Consider the following 19,600-nt stretch of genomic DNA (forward strand, 5'->3'; position numbering starts at 1 on the left):
ATGCCACTGTGGAACCAAGGTCAGACAGGAGAAATGGGCACTTCAGGTGCTGCCTCTTCAGAACCCACAATCTGAGTGGTTTCAATGGGCTGTCCCCAGGCCCCAACTCCAGGCAGAGTCTTAAATGACCCACATCTATCCAGTATGAAGCACACACTCTCTTGGCACCAAGACTGGCTCTGGGATGAAACTGTAACCCACGACAGGCCAATGGGAGCCTTTCCTGGGCCTTTTTGGTTGAAATCCTTAGGAAACAGGTGCTCCCTTTCCACTGGGGTCCAAAATCCGCCTGGAGATGCTGCCGCTATTTCTGCCATCACCCAGGGAGCGCTTGCATTAAGTCGAAGTCAACACCAGGAAAGGGGAGCAGAGACATGGAGAGCAATGCCATTTCTAATAACCTCTTCAAAGTAGCTGGGTCCAGCCCTGAACTCTTCAGGAGGCAGAACAGGAAATGTCCCTTTGGGCTTAAGCAAGTTTGAGATGAGTTTCTTCTCGTGCAGCCTAAGGGGTCCTGACTAAAAGGGATGGTCTGCTATATGAACCGGCAGATTTGGTTTAAAGGCAGAAAGAATCTTCGTTTCGCTGGGAATTAGCTGTGCGATTCTGGGCGAACCACCCCACCTCTCTGTTTCCATTTCATGCCAAGCTCCCACGGGTTGTGGCAGAGGATTAAACTATATCACAGTGACTACACGAAGCACTTGGGACGATGTTATTTAGCATCCGCAGGTGCTAAACAGATGTCAGGAAAGAAAGCAGTAGCCTAACAGAAGATTCTCCCCCAGGCAACCCTGCTTGCTAAGGAAAAAATATTAGTCCTACAGGGCCCAGCCTGAGAATAGCTTGGCAGAGCAAAATGGTCATCAGAGACCCAAGTCAAAAGAGGAACAGCTAGGAGAAGCCCTTTCTTAAGAGCCATAACCCCTGGCCCGTTGCCAACTCTTTACAGCGCTCAAAGTGATTTCCTATCATCATCTACCCCCACAACCCCTGCTTATTAGAATGAGACGCTCAGAAGCACAATGGCACAGCCCTTACAAAGGCCAATTTGACAGTATCGTTAAAATGTAGGGATCTCTGACCCCAAGAAGCCTCTTCCAACATGCCATCTTCCAAAAGTACCCTCATAAATGCAAAATAATATTGACGTAAGTGGCTTCTAGTGATGAAAGAGCAAGAGGGACCAGATTTACCCCCCACCTCAAACCACCAAGAAACTGGACAAAACATACAAAATAATGGTCTCCAACCACTGGGCAAGGGGCAGCACAGGACAGTAATCTCTGAGAGGAAAAGCAAACAAGGTGGGTCCCACAACTGTCCCAAAAGACGACCTGGAGCATTTCTAGGTGGTGGTGCAGGGAAGGGGACCCCAAGCAGAGTTCAGGGGACTTCCCTTGAGTTAGGGCACGATTTAGAACTACGGAGGGTGAAGAAGCAGCAATATGGAGGGCAGAGAGTCAGAGAACACAGAGGTGCCCAGAGACCACACTCAAATTCTTCAGTGGCTTTCTTAGGAATCAGCACATGAGCCTAAGGAAACCACCTGATGCTGGCCAAGAATCACCAGAAACAACCCAGCAGGGCAAATCTTAAAGCTCACACAGAACAGTTCACATTCCCAAGAGCCAAAGTGGGGAAAAGATAATAACTAATGGCATCGGGTTGAATACTCAGGAGGAAAAGATTAGCTCTAGACCAGGGCCAAACAGGCAGTATTTTAGGCTCTATGGGTCACTGTGGAATGAAAGCAGCCACAGACAAGACATAAGGGAATGAGCATAGCTGTGTTCCAATAAACTTTTCTTTACCAAAACAGGTGGCAGGCCAGACTTGCCCAACGGGCTACACTGTAACAAACCCTGCTCTATTCCACAGACAATCTGCAGATTTAGCTATTCTGCTAGCAGAACAACCCCGCCAATATCTCCACAACCGAATCCCCAGCACCGGTGGGTATGTTAGGATCCAGGCAAATGGAATGAAGCTTGCTAATCAGACGACCTTGAGATGGGGAGACGATCCTGGATTACAGGGTTGGGTGCAGTGTAAGGGTCAGAACCAGAGACAAGAACCAGACAAGAACAAGACAGAACCAGAGACAAGGCAGCAGGAGAAGGACTGTGCCCAACACTGCTGACTCTGAAGATGGAAAGAGGGAGTCACGCCCCAGGGAATTCATATCCCCTCTAGAAGCTAGAAAAGGAAACAGATTCTCCCCTAGAGTTTCCAGAAGGAATGCAGCCCCGCCTACACCTTGAGCCCAGTGAAATCCAATCTCCAGAATTATAAGATAATAAATTCACATGTTTTTCAGCCATTATGTATGTCATTGTTGTGGCAACAATTAGGAAACAAGGATGACAGCAGTAACAGAATAAAGCACAAAAATATTTAAAGGAATACTAAAACATCCAGCACTGATCAACACAAAATTCACAGTATCTGCCAATTAAAAATTCCTATGTATAAAAGCAGGAAAACTCATTAATAGGAAGAGACCCAGAAATGATATAGATGATAGACTCAAAGGACATTAAAAGAGCTATCATAAATGTACCTAAAGTCAAGAAGGGAGGAAAAACAGGAGCATGTGAGAAAGAGACACAGGCAACATAAAAAAGACCCATATCGGGCACCTGGGTGGCTCAGTTGGTTAAGCAACTGCCTTTGGCTCAGGTTACGGTCCCGGGGTCCCGGGATCGAGTCCCGCATCAGGCTCCCAGCTTCATGGGGAGTCTGCTTCTCCCTCTGACCTTCTCGCCTCTCATGCTTTCTGTCACTGTCTCTCTCTCAAATAAATAAATAAAATCTTTAAAAAAAAAAAAAAAAGACCCATATCAAACCACCAGAGATGAAAAATACAATGCCTGGGATGAAAAACAGATTAGATACTGAGAAAGAAAAGACTCATGAACCTGAAGACACAGCAACAGAAACTCTTAACAATGAAACACAGAGAAAAAAGACAGATGAAAATAAACTGGGCATCCGTGAGCTGTGGGATGACATCAAAAGGCCTAATATATATGCAGCTGAAGTTCTGAAGAAAGAGGAACGAGGGTGAGGAGAAAAGGTTATCTGAAAAATAATGGCCAAAAGTTTCTAATCTGGTGCAAACTATAAACCCACAGAACCCAGAGCTCAATGAATGCCAAGGAGAACAAACACAAAAAAAACCACTCTCAAGCACATCACAATCAAACCAATTAAAACCAGAGATAAAAAGAACATCTAAAAAGTTGTCAGAAATTTTAAGAAGACATTAACATACAGAGGAACAAAGTAAGAATTACAGCCACCTCCTCACCAAAAACATTAAAACAGAAGACAGCAGAGCAACATCTTTAAAGTGCTGAAGGGGGGGGAAGTATACCCATCAACCCAGAATTTGAGAGGTAGCAAAAGTATCTGTCAAAAATAAAGAAGTGCAAAATCTAAAGGAATTCAGCACCAGCAGAACACCACCACAAGTGCTGATTCTCTGACTGTAACACCCAGAAAACTGGCAACACCCAACATACCCAGCAGAAGGGGACTAGTGACATAAATTAAGGCAGATCATTTTTTTGTTTTTTTGTTTTTAAGATTTCATTTATTTATGTGACAGAGTGAAAGAATACAAGCAGGGGGGAAGGGCAGAGGGAGAAAGAGGCTTCCCGTTGAGCAGGGAGCCCAACGCGAGGCTGGATCCCAGGACCCTGGAATCATGACCTGAGCTGAAGGCAGATGCTTAACCACTGAGCCACCCAGGCGCCACACTACAGCAGATCCTTAAAATGGAACAGGGAGCACTGATTAAAAACTGAAGCATGTCTACTAGGCTAACATGAAATGCACAGCTCACTGACATCCTACTAAGTGAGCAAAGCTAAGCTGTAAAACGGTATGAATGGTTCACACTTGCGCCAGGAAGTGTGTAAGAACCTAGCATGACCTACTCCACTGTCCCCAGAGTGCCTATCTACTGGACCTGAGACTTAGAGGAGGATGGGGAGCAATGGCAAGGGGCTCTCTCCATTTTGTTCTTTATACTACTTACTTCTGGGTCACCTGAATTGTTTTCAAAGACCGGCTATTCATGTGATTTCAAGTTGAAAGTACAAAAAAAGAAAGAAAGAAAAGAAAAGAGGTCCTTAGCTGAGAATTCAAGGCAAGCCCAAGAGACAGTCAACTTCTTGGCTAAGCACTATTTATGATTGACTTAAATTTGGGGCATGAAAACATCTATTCCTTTTGCTTCTTTCAAATATCCTCGATGTCATTCTGTCTCAAATTCCACAGCCGGGTACACATCATAACAAAGGTCTCACGGAGGTCCACCTGGGGGCATGTACAAGGATGCTCACTGCAGCTTTACTTGGGCTGGGGGACACTGAGGCCTGGTTATCCATCACGGAGAGGTGGGAGGCAAAATCCATCCAGCAGCTAAATGTAACATTATGGAGCTCAAACCCTTAGAGCTGAGGGTCAAAAGTGAGCAAGAGGAAGAGATCTGGACACTATGGCACTGATGGACACTTTTTATACACGTATACAAAACAACAGCACGTGTTTTGCAAGAACACACATACACAAAAAGATGCATGTTAAATATATAGAATATTGGAGACAGCAGAGGAACAGAGCCAGGAGAGGAGATGGGGATAAAAAGAAATAACTAAATAAATCAAGGAGGGACTGCAATGCACCAAAGAGGACCCTGCACCTAAAACTGAGTATGTTAACTTGGGTCCTGCACAGAAGATTGCACAGAAGATTGAAAGACAAGGGGTTGGGGACAACAGGTGACATTGTGACCAGGTGCCGGATGCTTTACGTGTATTAACTCATTTACACTTCACTAGTAACTCTCTCATCAGGTTCTCGGATTTCCAACATATAAAGAGGAAACAGACACAGAGAGGTTTAACAATCTGCCCTAGGTCACACAGAGAGGAAGCAGCAGAGGCAAGACTGGAATCCAGAACGGCCACCTCCAGAGCCTGTGCTTTTCCGCCCAGGCTGAAGACTAGGCAGCCTCTGACTCGAACTACCCCACTTACGATGAGATAACGGAAGCTCAGCCTTCTCTCTGAGTTCAGGAAATTAGAATTAGAGTCTATATTACACCTTACCAGACCCCCTTTATGGAGGTACATAACAGGCCCGAGAAGGTACGCAGGAGCCACCTCGCAGCCAAGAAAACCCAGGCCAACCCCTTCCTGCTGCAGCCACGCTCAGTCCCACTGCCTTCAGACCAGCTGGGAACATGAAGAAAGCAAACAACACAAAAATATCTGAAGAACGGTATCTGGAACAAAAGACACGAAAGTTAGAGAACAAGGGAGGTGCAGGAGAGAAGACCAAACCTGCTCCCAAGTCCGCGACCCAGCCATGAAGAGACGACAAGATGCCTGGCGTGGGGCCCGAGAAGGTGGCATTTGTGAGCGACAAGACCCCATGAGAACCCCGTACCCCGGCTCGGCCTGCCCTTCGGCCGGGACGGGGACTCCGGCCAGGGAACGAGGGACTTTGCCGGGCCTGAGTTCGTCACGTCCCGGAAAAGCCCGTGAAGCCCTGGCACGGGCGCTGATGTATCAGCTAATGTCTCATTCAAGTTGTCAGCATTTTGTTAGAGCCAATTCAGTGGGTAATTAAGGAAAAAGTTGGGACCAGATGGGGAAGCAGATGCTAGCTCAGCCGCGAGTACAGTTCCCTGCGAGTGTCTGGGAAAGCGCTGGGCTGGCCAAGTCCAGGAGAGAAGGGCTGAAGCGACAGACCAGAGAGGAGTAGGAGAAAGGTGAGGCCCATTTTAAAGATGCACAAACTGAGGCCCAGAGAGGCCAGGGGGCTTGGGGCTGCTGGAAGAATGGCAGATAATGAGAATGCAAAGAAACCCAAAGACTCACAAAAGAGGGGTGATTCTACCGTGAGGCAGAATTGGAGACAAGGCAGGACCCCACCAAGTGGAACAAAGGACCTCCAGAAAGAGGGGCGAGAGTTCTAGCTGGGGTCCCATCTTCACAAATGCTGAGGATGGGCATCGGAATGCCTGGGTTTGGTTCCGGGCTTCCCTAGTCGCCACATGTGGGACTTACTTCACTCAGCCTCGATTTCTCCATCTGTAAAATGGGAGTAACAGTACATGCCTCACAGCTACGTTGTAAGGACTTAGTAACTTAATGAAACTCAGAACAGTGGAAGGCACAGCATCAATGTTCAAATCATAACCCCCCACTACGGCTATTGCGGAGCCAAAAAAAACATGACCACCAGACATCCCTGGGGTGAGCGAGAAATAAACACCAACGTTTCAATGCTAAATGAGAAAGGCAGGATATAAAACTGTAGGCGCCGTGATGATCGCTGTACTACACAAAGGAGAGAAAGACCCCTAGAAAAAAGGCAACGGAGAAATGCGGACCGTCATTATAAGATGGTAAAATGATGGATTTATTTCCCCCAAGTCTCCAGATTTCAAAATTTTAATGTATGAATAACCATTTTTGTAACAGAAAGGAGGGGTTCAATACACGGAGTTTTGAATGCTGGGGAAATGCTGGAGCTTTTCCACTCGGTTCCTCATTTATAACACAAGCAGAACAGAATGAAAACGAAGACCAAAGGCAGTGGTTGGCTAATCTGACAGTGAACCCCAGACCTGCAAACGGGTGAAAGAGGAAAGTCCTATGTGGCAGAGGGCACAGGAACCACCAATGCCTCCTGTCTTCCCACTCCCAGAGACTGACTAAGGGAGTACAGAAATAGAAAGTACTATTTATATAAAAGTCTAGAGCAGGTAAACCAGTCTAATGTGAAGATAATCAGCACAGCCATGACCTCTGGGGAAGAAGGTGGCAACTGACAGTGGACCCAAGGAAACACTGTGGGTGCTGGAAATGTTCCATGTGGCCCCTGGGGTGTGAGTTACATGCGTCCATTTATCCAAACATTCAGCTACGACTCTCCATTTTACTTATATGAGGTTTTCCTGAAACAGCTGTAATAATGTAGTAACCGGGACTCCTGGGTGGCTCATCCGGTTAATCGTCAAACCCTGGATTTCAGTACTCAGGTCATCGTCTCAAGGTCATGGGATCAAGCCCCACGCCGGGTTCTGCGCTGGGTATGGAGTCCGCTTGTCCTTCTCCCTGCTCCCCCCCCAACTCACACTCGCACACTCGTGCTCCCTTTCTCTCTCTCAAATAAATAAAATCTTCAAAAAACTACCATCACCCGCACCATCACGGAATGAGCAGAGCAGGTGGAGGTCTAGGCAGTAAGGGAACGGCAACACGCGGGTGGCTGCTGAAGCTCGATCACGGCACGTGGTGGGCGCTGTGCAACCGCTCACTCGGCACACTTCTGGAACTTCCCACACTTGTCCTAACAGGAGAACACGGTGATGGCGGCTTCTCAAAAAACTAAACAACGCAATCCACTGTGTGATCCAGCAATGCCACCACGCGGGACAGACCCAGAAGACCCGTTCCAAAGTGGGATCTGGCAGAGATGCTGGTAGACCCAGGCTCAAAGAAGCATTATTCGTGACAAAGGAGAAGCCGCCCAAGCGTCCACCTATGGATGAGCAGATAACAAAACACACAGGTGCATACGGCGGAATGCGATATGGCCTCAGGAAGGAAGGAGATTCCATGTCCTGTGACACGGAAGAGCCCCAAGGACACTCTGCTAAAGTGACATAAGCCCCACAGAAAGACAGAGAACTGTACAATTCCACTCGTAGGTGCTACTTCCGAAAGTCAAGTTCACAGAGAGAAAGCAGCACAGCGGTGGCCCAGGGCCGGGGGAGGGGGCGAGGGGGAGCTCTTTAGGGAGAGTTTCCCAGATGAACAAGTCTGCACACGGGTAGCAGAGTAATGCACGCGCACTTAACACACTTGAACCGCACATTTGACGGTGATCAATTTTATGCTATATACTGTATTTTAACATAATTTAAAAACTTAAAAAGGGGGTGCCTGGGTGGCTCAATGGGTTAGGCCTCTGCCTTTGGCTCAGGTCATGATATCAGGGTCCTGGAATCCACTCCCTCTCCGCTGGGTAGGGATCCTGCTTCCCACCACCCGCCTCTGTCTGCTTCTCTGCCTACTTGTGATCTCTGTCTGTCAAATAAATAAATAAGATCTTAAAATAAAATAAAAATTTAAAAACGTTAAAAAAAAAAAAAAAAAGAGGAGGTCCTGAAATCTAGGAGGGGATTTCACACACAGGTCACCCACCGAGGGATTTCTGCCACATGGGAGGGAGGGAGGACACATCAAAGGGCATCACGATGAACCCTCTCGCAGCTGCCCTCCCTGAGATTCTAACACAGAACTGGTATGATGAAAACCAAACTTGGCAGGGGACCCCGGGGGGAACGGGACCTACAGGGACTGCCATCTGTGGAATCCCAGACATCCCAGGGGTGGCTTATCTTCTTCCACTTTCTGACTCAACCCTAACCCCATCAAGAAAGACTCTGAGCACAGACCACTGGGCCCTTCACAGTGTGGCCTTACTAAACCAAATCATGGAAACCAGACTCAGAAAACCTACAGTCCCAGCCCACCCCTCCCTAACCTCAGGGGACTTCATCGCCCACCCATCACTTATGGTATCTGGCCCTCCCCTTTCCTCCCAAGACCCGAGGAGGCAGCAGGTACTGGTCTCACTGTAGGGTGTACCCCATTCCAAGTCATACCCCTTCCTTATTTAGAGGGAATAAATGTAGTGAACGGGGGGAGGGCAAATGGAACAAAACTGTGTGACAAAAAAAGGGAATAAGCATCCTCCTACTCAAGATTCGGAGAAGGAACACGTTAAAAACAGTTTTACTCTAGGAAGCTAAAATAAATTTGAGACAAATTCTCCTTTGCTCTCTCAACAAAACTCAAGAAAACAAGAACAGAGTCAAATGAAGAGAAAGCTCAAGGAATTCAGAAGTGAGTGCAAGAAACCAAGTAATGGCACGGAATCATAACCAGCACCAGGAGTGGTGACAGGCAGAACTGACAGCGCAGAAAAGAGAGGTAAGTCATGCAAAGGAGACACCTGAGAAGCACCTTCAAACCTCCAAAGAAAGAAAGAGAGGCTTGGGGAGCCTGGGTGGCTTAGGAGGTTAAGCGGCTGCCTTCTGGCTCAGGTCATGATCCCAGGGTCCTGGGATAGGGCATCCTGCTCAGCGGGGAGCCTGCTTCTCCCTCTCCCTCTGCCCCTCCACCTGCTTGTGCTCTCTTTCTCAAATAAATAAATGCAATCTTTTTTTAAAAAGGGGGGGGCTCAAATCAACACAAGAGATAATACATATATTGCATATATACAGATATATACAGTAACTCCCCATTCCGAAGAGAAATGACCCCAGAGGGACACATGCAATAAAAATGTTCTTATTAAGAGCTTAACCTGTGGGGCACCTGGGTGACTCAGTGGGTTAAGCGTCTGCCTTCAGCTCAGGCCATGATCTCAGGGTCCTGGGATAGAGCCCCCCAGCGGGCTGTCTGCTCAGCAGGGGGCCTGCTTCCCTTCCCCTCTCTCTCTCTCTCTGCCTACTTGTGATCTCTGTCAAATAAATAAATAAAAATCCTTTAAAAAAAACTTTAATCTGTAGACAAAGTACATTCCATGCACCTTAGCAAACTAATGAAAAGGCACTAAAACCTGGACACTGCTTGGAATACCCCTTGAATTTCAAGGGGGAGAAAGAATGCTATGGACATTAAGGAAGGCTGACAGTGGGAGCACGGGGGAATCAGCCATCCCAATAAAATCTCATGTGGCCTCTGCATTACCCAGTATTAACCACCTAAGACTACAGCACATCTACAGGGTACCGAGTGATAAAATACATAACCCAAAAATGCTCTATTCATCCAAGCTGCCATTTACAGGAGAAAGCATCAAAAATACCTTCTTATATAAGTACTTAGAAAAAAGAAAACTATAATTAGATGAAAGAAGTTTAAAAAAACCACATTAGGTATTATAATAAATATAACTGGGGGTAAGCTCCATATTACAAGACAGAGACACTCAGACTCTGAGTTTTTAAATATAAAAAACTACAGGCTATCTGAAAGAAAGACTGATTTTTTTTTTTGAAGGGCACAGAAAGGTTAAAAGTGGACAGTAAAATAAAAAGTTAAACGTAGAATTATACCAGGTAAATTCCAAAAACAGGAAACAGAAAGTGCTTTAGAAAGATCACTTAAAGGCGAAATCGTGAAATGTTTTACAAAAATTAGGGAAACTACAACTGAAAGCAGAAAGCAAAGAACAGGTCAAGGAGGACACCCCATAATAAAATGCTGGCAGGCAGGTATCTATTTCTGTTAACTACCCCAGCAATAAAATATATAAAGTAAACTAAAATGAACCAATGGTAAAACCAAAAGAAACATTATATTATTGAAAGACATTAACAGATTCTCAAATTCTTGAAATAATAAATCAAAAAACAGTATTATTAGGGCTCTATTGGGAACCTAAAAAAATGCGATTAATGTCAATGACATACAGAACTGAGAAATACACATATAGGTAGCAACAATAAACCCCAAAGGGGAAATTGCTTATGCTGCAAGCAAATGAAACATTTACACAAACTATTATTTTAAAAAAGGAATCCAAAACTCTCTAGGAATCACCAAGAGCAAAACTATTATTGGCAACATTCTCTCACAATAAACTAAAAATAAATATAAAGACTAATTTTTAAAAAGGGAAACACAAAAATTTAAATTATATTTTTAAATAAATTTTATAGACTAAAGACAACATCCAAACGAAAACTATGAAATATTTAGGAGAGAAAAGAGTTAAAACAATTCGCAGTAGGCTTATGCGATGTGACCAAAAATGTACTCAGAGGAAAATTCATTGATTGAACACTTTTACAACTAAACAGAGAAAAATAAAGAGCTAAGGATTCAAATTTAAAAAAAAAAAAATCTAAAGAAGGCAGAAAGCTCGATTTAACAAACGTAACAATGTGGAAATGTTTTAAATAGTTAGAACTGACAAATACCTTCAAAGTATTAGGAAATGAATATAAAAATAATAAATAGGCCTGGATATTTGTATTCAACCAAAAAATAAAGAAAAACTCAATTACAAGAAAATCAGACGAGAAAAATACAACCAGAAGACATGTTTTTAAGTTATTTTCTATTTCTAAATCGGGTTCTATATTCTAAATAGGGTTCAAATGCTTGATCAGTTTCTAAGAAAATATAAATGACCAGAACTATTTTCGACAAGAGCAAAAGCCAAAATATAACTGAAGAAAGGATTATGTGGAAAATCATCATCCCCCAAAACATAACAAGATAGAGAGTTTTAAAGGCGAGTCCTTTTAAACTTTCAAAAGATAGATAATTCCCAAGCAATATAAATCATTCCTGGCAGGGACTACAAATAAACATCTGGCACACATGCTTAAACTCTCATTTCCTACACTCTTACAAAACACTAAATTGTTTACACATGACAGGACCTCAGAATCCTTCTCAACACAGCAATCTCAGCAGCTACTACCAACAGGTACACAATTTACAATGTATTTATCCACCTTGTTCCAGATCACTGAAAATGATAGAAAAGCCTCCCAATTTATAACCCATTGTACTAGCATAATCCCCACTTTAAAAATGACAAAAAAAGCACTCTAAAAATAAAACCACAGGACAATCCTACTAAGGAATATAGACACAGAACACTGCAAAATGGATCTGAGGTGTATTAAAATAATGAAACACCATGAACAAAATGGGTTCCTTCCAGGATGGTTTAATATTAAGTAATCTATTAATACAACTTATCACATCAACAGATCAAAGTAAGAAAACCATATGGCCATCTGGGTACATAATGAAAAGGTATTTGTTTAAAATTCATCATCCTTTTCACCTCTTTATTAAATAGTTTTACAGTGGGGGAGGGGATGATTCACACTCCTCCGCAGAAGACTTCAAACACAAAAGAGTGAAAATCACTCCTAAATCATACCACTCACTTCCATCTTGAAAAATAAAAACAAACAATGAGCAACTCAGAAAATGCTTAATGATAAAGAATATGTATCAGAAACCAAAATAAAACTTCATACTTAATCAGAAAATGCTAGAATCCTTCCCACTAAAAGAAGAAATAAGATAATACAAGAATATCTATTATCCCTATTATTCAAACTGCCCAGAAGGCCTAGTCGACATGTCAAAGAAGAACAAAAGGACAATGGCTATAAAAGAAGAAAGGAAATGAGTATTATCTCCATATGTTATCATCTTCCTAAAAACCCAGAAGAACACTGGAATTAAGAAGACAGTAAGTTGGGCGCCTGGGTGGCTCAGTGGGTTAAGCCGCTGCCTTCGGCTCAGGTCATGATCTCAGCGTCCTGGGATCGAGTCCCGCATCAGCTCTCCTGCTTCCTCCTCTCTCTCTCTGCCTGCCTCTCTGCCTACTTGTGATCTCTCTCTGTCAAATAAATAAATAAAATCTTTAAAAAAAAAAAGAAGACAGTAAGTTATCCACTAACACACAACATAAAAACCAGTAGCTTTCCTATATACTTGAATTAACTAGGCAAAATACACAATAAGGGAAATTATCCCCCCTACAGTCAAAAATATCAAATATCAAATGCTCAGGAATGTATTTTAAAACAAGCGTCCAGAACTTGGGGTGCCTGGGCGGCTCAGTGGGTTAAGCCTCTTCGTTTGGCTCAGATCATGATCTCACGGTCCTGGGATCAAGCCCCACATCCGGCTCTCTGCTCAGTGGGGAGCCTGCTTCCTCCTCTCTCTGCCTGCTGCTCTGCCTACTTGTGATCTCTGTCAAATAAATAAATAAAATCTTAAAAAATAAAATAAAATAAAACAAGCGTCCAGAACTTATCTGGAATACTTTACTGTGGGTCACACATGGGAACACGGGAATGAAGAAACAGACCACCTCACTGGACAGAAAAACAATACAGTGAGACTGTCCTTCCTACTCAATTCAATGCATACATTTAATGCAATTGCCATCACAACACCATTTTCACCTTTAAAAATGATTCTGGTGTTCATCTGGTAGAATGTGTGTGAGACTAATGAAAGTCTTGAAAAAAGATTAATGGGGAGAGATGTTTACCAAGTATTACAATATTTAAAGCGAAATTAAGCAAAACAGGATGGTCCTGGAACGGAAGTTAACACAGAGCTGCATCTGTTGAGTCTTTCTGGGCTATCATCTGTTAAAATCTATCTGCCTGTAAAGGATTATGTCAGGTCCACCTTCATTCAGTTACCAGAGCTTTAAGATATCTTAATATATGCACTGAAGAAAATATGAACTCAGATGCACTCATCTCTTCATTGCAGGACTGGACAGCCACCTTCTCAATCCTTTATAAACCTTCAAACCACCCAGCCACGGATTAAGTGGGACCCACGAAGCCATCAAGCTCAAGAGTAGCAAATACGAGTGCAGTCACCACCACCCTGTCTTCCCAGTGGCAGACATCACTAATCAATCTCAGCACCTTGCCCACAATGGCCTATCCATGCAATCAAAAAGGCCATAGCTGGACTTCATAAGGAACCCCCTCCATCATCTCTCAAGTCCAATCCCTTCATTTTATGGGTGAATGAGTTTTTATCCTGTCAATTATTCATGACAATTCTGCAAGGCAGAGCAGAAATAGTTCATTATCTCATATTCTAGACAACAGTATTTCCAAGAGGGAAAAACATCACCCCAAACTCAGCCCAAGCCTGGTTAGGGGCAGAACCCTCAACACAAGGCCTCCTGCACCCAGCCCTACCGTCCTTCCACTTTCTGTGTCCTATATCCCAAACAGACTCAGACATAGGACTAGTGAGCCTAAAGTTTCCATGTTCTGTTCAGAGGGGAAAAAAAAAAGCATTCGGATGAACTGGCCAGTTAACCCTTACATAGGACTTACTATGTGTTAAGCACTGTGCTAGGGCTTTTACTATGAACCCCACTCAGCATCACTCTGGCCATTCTGATGCAGAGAGGGGCTGAGTAATTTGCCCAGAGTCACGTGGCCTGAAAGAGGCAGATGTGGGTTTTGCAACCAGGAAGTCTGGCTACAAAGGGGACATCCTTAGCCACTTGGCTGTACTGCTTCTCAGAGCAGCAATCTAATAATGACTGTTTTTCCTGGGGGCATCATGCAACACAGTACTCAGAAACAATGCCCCCACCATACCCCCACCCCCGCTGAGCCTCGAACCGGGCTTTGGTAAAACTACACTGTAAGGAACATCTTCATATATAAAATATCTTTATATTTTAAAATCCTCTCCTATGGCTCTACTCCCAAAGAGAGATTACTTGTACTAAGATTTGGGAATTTCTACTGATTTGGAAAATACAGTAAACTCTTTAAAAAGTGTTGTGGATTTTTTGAACTTACTTTGTTATTAAACACGAAAGAGGTTCGTGTTCCATGAAGAAAACTTAGTATATGCAAAAGAGAATAGAAAAAAACCATAATCCTGTGTTTCTCTAAGATCATCTCCACTAACGGTTTTCTTCCCTGGGACTCCTTGGAACCCCTGAGACATCTAGTTGCTTGTGGGAAGCCCACCTCCAAGTTCAGGTCCCCCATCCAGGAGCTCCCCAGGGACCTGCTTTGTGCCCTCACACCTTAAATGGGAAGTTAGAGAGATCAATGTTCATCCCAAGGATGGGGGAGCCAGGGAGACAGGCAGGACATTTCCCATCTGTGCCTGACCTGCTGGACAGGAGGGGTAAAGGGTTCCACATGCTGAGGACACCTGGGAGATCCTGGCAGGAGAAACTGGAAGACCCAATACTGGGTCTTGAAATCAATTTAATGAGTCACAGCCAGCATTTTTTTTTTTAATAAAAGAGAGAATAAAAAAAGTATCAGAATGCACCACAAGTGGTTAAGCGTAAAAATCATTGCTTGCTTTTGCTTTACTGAGATGAGTCCACATGTATTAGATGGTGACATAAAATGTATTTCTTCCAGTGGGTTAGTCATGAAAGTATGATTTGCCACTGCCAAGCAGGGCACAGGCCCTCCACAGGTCAGTCCTGTCTGGATACCAGGAGGCAAGGAGGCCAAATCTGCAAAAGCACTTTGTGAAAACACTATTCTGACCTGAGGCCAGATTACCAAAGACTCGCTTTCTTCCTCTAACTTCCCCTACCTGCTATCTTTCCCTTCTAAACCCCCCACCATCCCGCACCTCCTCAGCGACAAGAGTTCTGTCTGATTAACTGAACATTCTGGTGGGCCCACATAAAGGATAACCACATTCGGGCAGAATTTTATGACTCACCAGCTCTTTGAAAGAATTAGATGTATAGTAATAAATACTCAATGCTAAAAAAAAAAATCACTGAAGTTCATCTTTCTTTGATGATTCATACTATTGCATTGGCCCAGAATTCTCTGCTCCCTCCCCTTCCTCCCACAGACCCATCTTTTGACCCTCAAATCCTATCAGTCCTTCAAAACCACACTCAAATACCACTTCCTCCAGAAGTTGCCCCAGATCCTCTTTACTAGGATTCATCTTTCCCTCCACTAAACCTCAGCAACCAGTCTTAGAACAATGGAAAATTTCTACAGCACCTTATATATGGCTGTGAACAGAATCCATATTGATTTATCACCTCGGCACCTATCAAGGATCGTCACCCATAATTAGGACAAATATTTAATGACTAAATAAATTCAAAAGGTGTTTAAGATCTTGAAAGAGGAAGGATCATCATCCCAAAATGGTTTATCAGCATAAATGCAGAAAAACAAGTTATTAGAGAATTCTGGCTAGTAAAATGAGGTTAAAAATAATTTACTAAAAAATTAATGCTTGTTTAAGTAAATAATTAGCTTACTGAAATAATTAATGAAATTAACAGCTCATCTTGAGAAGGTATGCAATTATAAAAAGTCTTTTCTTTTGGGGCGCCTGGGAGGCTCAGTGGGTTAAAGCCTTTGCCTTCAGCTCAGGTCATGTTCCCAGGGTCCTGGGATGGAGCCCCACATCAGCCTCTCTGCTCAGCAGGGAGCCTGCTTCCTCCTCTCTCTCTTTGCCAGCCTCTCCACCTCCTCTCTCTCTTTGGCAGCCTCTCCATCTACTTGAGATCTCTATCTGTCAAATAAATAAATAAATAAAATTTTTTTAAAAAGTCTTTTCTTTTATGCATACATATTCTAGGTCTCCTCATTGAACATGAACCCCTCTCAAAATAAAGTCAGTGAAACACTTTTTTTAAAGAATTTACTGGGGGCACCTGGGTGCCTCAGTGGGGTTAAGCCTCTGCCTTCGGCTCGGGTCATGATCTCAGGGTCCTGGAGTCAAGCCCCACATTGGGCTTGCTGTTCTGCAGGGAGCCTGCTTCCCCCTCTCTCTGCCTGCCTCTCTGTCTACTTGTAATCTCTCTCTCACTCTGTCAAATTAAGTAAATAAAATATTTCTTTAAAAAAAGAATTTACGGGCGCCTGGGTGGCTCAGTGGGTTAAGCCTCTGCCTTCGGCTCGGGTCATGATCTCAGGGTCCTGGGATCGAGTCCCATGTCGGGCTCTCTGCTGGGCGGGGAGCCTGCCTCCTCTTCTCTCTCTCTCTCTGCCTGCCTCTCTGCCTACTTGTGATCTCTGTCTGTCAAATAAATAAATAAAATCTTTAAAAAATAAAAAAAAAAAAAGAATTTACTGTATTTCTTTTCCAAAACAACAGAAGTTCTAAAGCCTGATACCAACAACTGGTCCAAAATGGGGAGGATATACGGAAATGTGTCAACTAATTTCTACCCTTGATCTGGTAATCTCTCTTCAGGAATATATCCAAAGGAGATGGCTTTAAAATATCAGGAGTACCTTATTTATGAAATTGTTCATTACAGTGGAACTTTATAAAAGAAAAAATTAGAACCAGCCTAAATGTGCAAAAACAGAGTATGGGTTCAATAAACCCTGTTCATTCTTTTCTGTGAATATCATGCAGCCTTTAAAAATGGCAATTAGGAAGACAAAGTAAAGATGGGGGAAGGGAAAGGCAGGAGGCAAAACTAATACATTATGATTCAAGAAATAAAAATATGCTCATAAAATAAATTGAAGGAAATACACCAAAATTTTAATATGACTATACGAGGGCTGGGATTTATTTAACAAAGTCTTTTCATTTCCTTATTTTCTGATTTCTTTATAATATCATTAGGTTCCTTTAATTATTTAAAAATTAGCTGATTAAAACAAATATTAGCATGTATCTAACTGCAACCAGGGAATAATCCGTTTAGAGATATCTGTTTTGAATGAGCCATGACGACTGCCTCCCATGCACTTTAGCATGTATGAGCACCCTCTGTTGCATATATGGTCCCCAAGGAGAGAGATCCGGGCATCTGTGAGAGCCAGAGTGTTGTTAAAGAACTCCGAAGACTCAGAAGTCGGACTCAGGCCCCAATCTCACAGGGAACAAGATCACCAATTAGCTACCACCTACAGCAAGTTATTTGACCTCACTGAACTTCAGTTTCTGTATCTACAGGGCCACTAAGGCCAGTCTAAGAAAGAGAGTGCCCCGTGGAAAAAGCCCACCAGAAAGCAGCCCCTTTCTGTGAGTTTCATGTAAGTAACACATATGGCACTGTACATGCTAACTACAGGTTACTTCTTAAGATACCATTCTCATGTTCGAGTTTAATCAAGAGGTGACTAAATTGAAACAGTATCATACCTGTACACCCAGGGAACAGAGAGTCCAGAAAGAAACCCAAGTACATGTATATTTAATGTAAGATAAAGACAGCATTTCAAATCCAAGAGGAAAAGATAAAATTATTCGGTTACTGGTGTTAGAGCAAGTAGTTAGCTCTTTGCAGGGGGGAAAAAACAGAGCCTGATCTCTGTACTTCTCTTCTAAAGCAAATATATTCCAGACAGATAAACAATGTAAGTGCAAGAAAACAATCTATATAAAATAACAGAAGAAATAAGGATGTTTCTTAAAATCTTTTTTTGTTTCTAGGTATTGAATCTTATAAACAATTACAAGCACTCGCGTACCTCTCACATGGTATACAGACACTCCTCCGTGTATGTTCCTAGAAAACAAACTGTTGATCTGCGAGATGACATAAATGTTCAACCTTGTTTTTTCCCCACCTTGGCTATTTTTAAGTGTTCAGTTCAGGAGTGCTAAGCAACTTCACCCGAGGTGTGCGACAGATCTCTAGAACTTTTTCATCTTGCAAAACTGAAACCCTATACCCACTGAACGACAACTCCCTATTTCCCCCTTCCCCGGCAACCGCCATTCTACTTTCTGTTTCTATGAGTTCTGACTACTTTCGATGTCTCATGTGAGTGGAATCATACAGTACTGGTCTTCTCGTGATTGGCTGACTTCACTTAGCACAGTGTCTTCAAGATTTATCCATATTTTATCATGTGACAGGATTTCCTTTTTTAAGGCTGAATAATATTCCATTTTATATACACACCACATTTTGTTTATCCATTCATCCATCAATGAAAATACAGGTTACTTCCACCTCTTGACTATTTTAAATAACACTGCAATGAACATGGGTGTATAATTATCTCTTTGAGATCCTGCTTTGAATTCTTTTGGATAGATACCCGAAGCAGGATTGCCAGATCGTATGATAATTCTATTTTTAATTTTCTGAGAACCACCATACTGTTTTCCATGGCAGCTGCACCCATAGTACCCAAGGTTCCAAATTTTCCACACCAACACTTGTATTAGCCACTACTTTCTGGGTTTTTGTTTTTTTTTTAATAGGGACTATCCTAATGGGTGTGATGTGATAGCTCATTGCGGTGTTAAACTGCAGTTCTCAAATGATCAGTGATGTTGAGTATATTTCCATATGCTTGTTGGCCATATGTATATGTTCCCTGGAAAAACGTTCAAGTCCTCTGCCCATTTTTTAAAAATCAGGTTATCTGGTTTTTTGTTGTTGAATTTTAGGGGATTCTTTATATATTCCAGAAACTAACCATTTATCAGATATATGATTTGCAAATATTTTCTTCCACTCTGTAGACTGCCTTTTCGCTATAAATTTTTAATGTGTGACACCAAAAAATATATATATAGAATCCAAAACACAAAAATGAAAGTATTTTAAAATTTAATGCTTTAGGAGCACCTGGGTGGCTTGAGTCGGTTGAGTGTCTGCCTTAGGCTCAGGTCATGATCCCAGGGTCCTGGGATGGAGCCCCAAATCAGGCTCTCTGTTCAGCAAAGAGCCTGCAGCTCCCCCTGCTTGTACAGGCCCGTGCATGCGTGCTCTCTCTCTTTGCCAAATTAATTTTTTTAAAAAGTAAACATTTTATTCAACCACTTCTAAACAGCACTTTAAAAAAAAAAAAAGTCTAGGATAAGAAATAGTTGGAATCTGAATAGCAAAGAGTCAGTATCTCTAAAATCCAAAGAGTTCTCAAAAAAAAAAAAAAAAAAAGGAAGAGATAAACACCCCAAGAGAAAAACAGGCAAAACGCTTGAACAGGCAATTCACAAAAGAAGAAATGAAAGTGGCTAATACAAGTATACCAAGCAATGTTCACCCTCATTGGTTTGCCCATCAA

At 42.8% G+C, this 19,600-nt stretch overlaps 1 protein-coding gene across 6 annotated transcripts in view; it reads right to left on the minus strand.

The window, feature by feature from the left end:
• Nucleotides 1-19,600, minus strand: part of ZNF618 (zinc finger protein 618) — a 184,521-nt gene that overhangs the window by 149,073 nt on the left and 15,848 nt on the right. The window lies entirely within an intron of this gene.

The sequence above is a fragment of the Neovison vison genome, chromosome 9, assembly GCF_020171115.1.
Source record: "Neovison vison isolate M4711 chromosome 9, ASM_NN_V1, whole genome shotgun sequence".
Lineage (NCBI taxonomy): Eukaryota > Metazoa > Chordata > Mammalia > Carnivora > Mustelidae > Neogale > Neogale vison.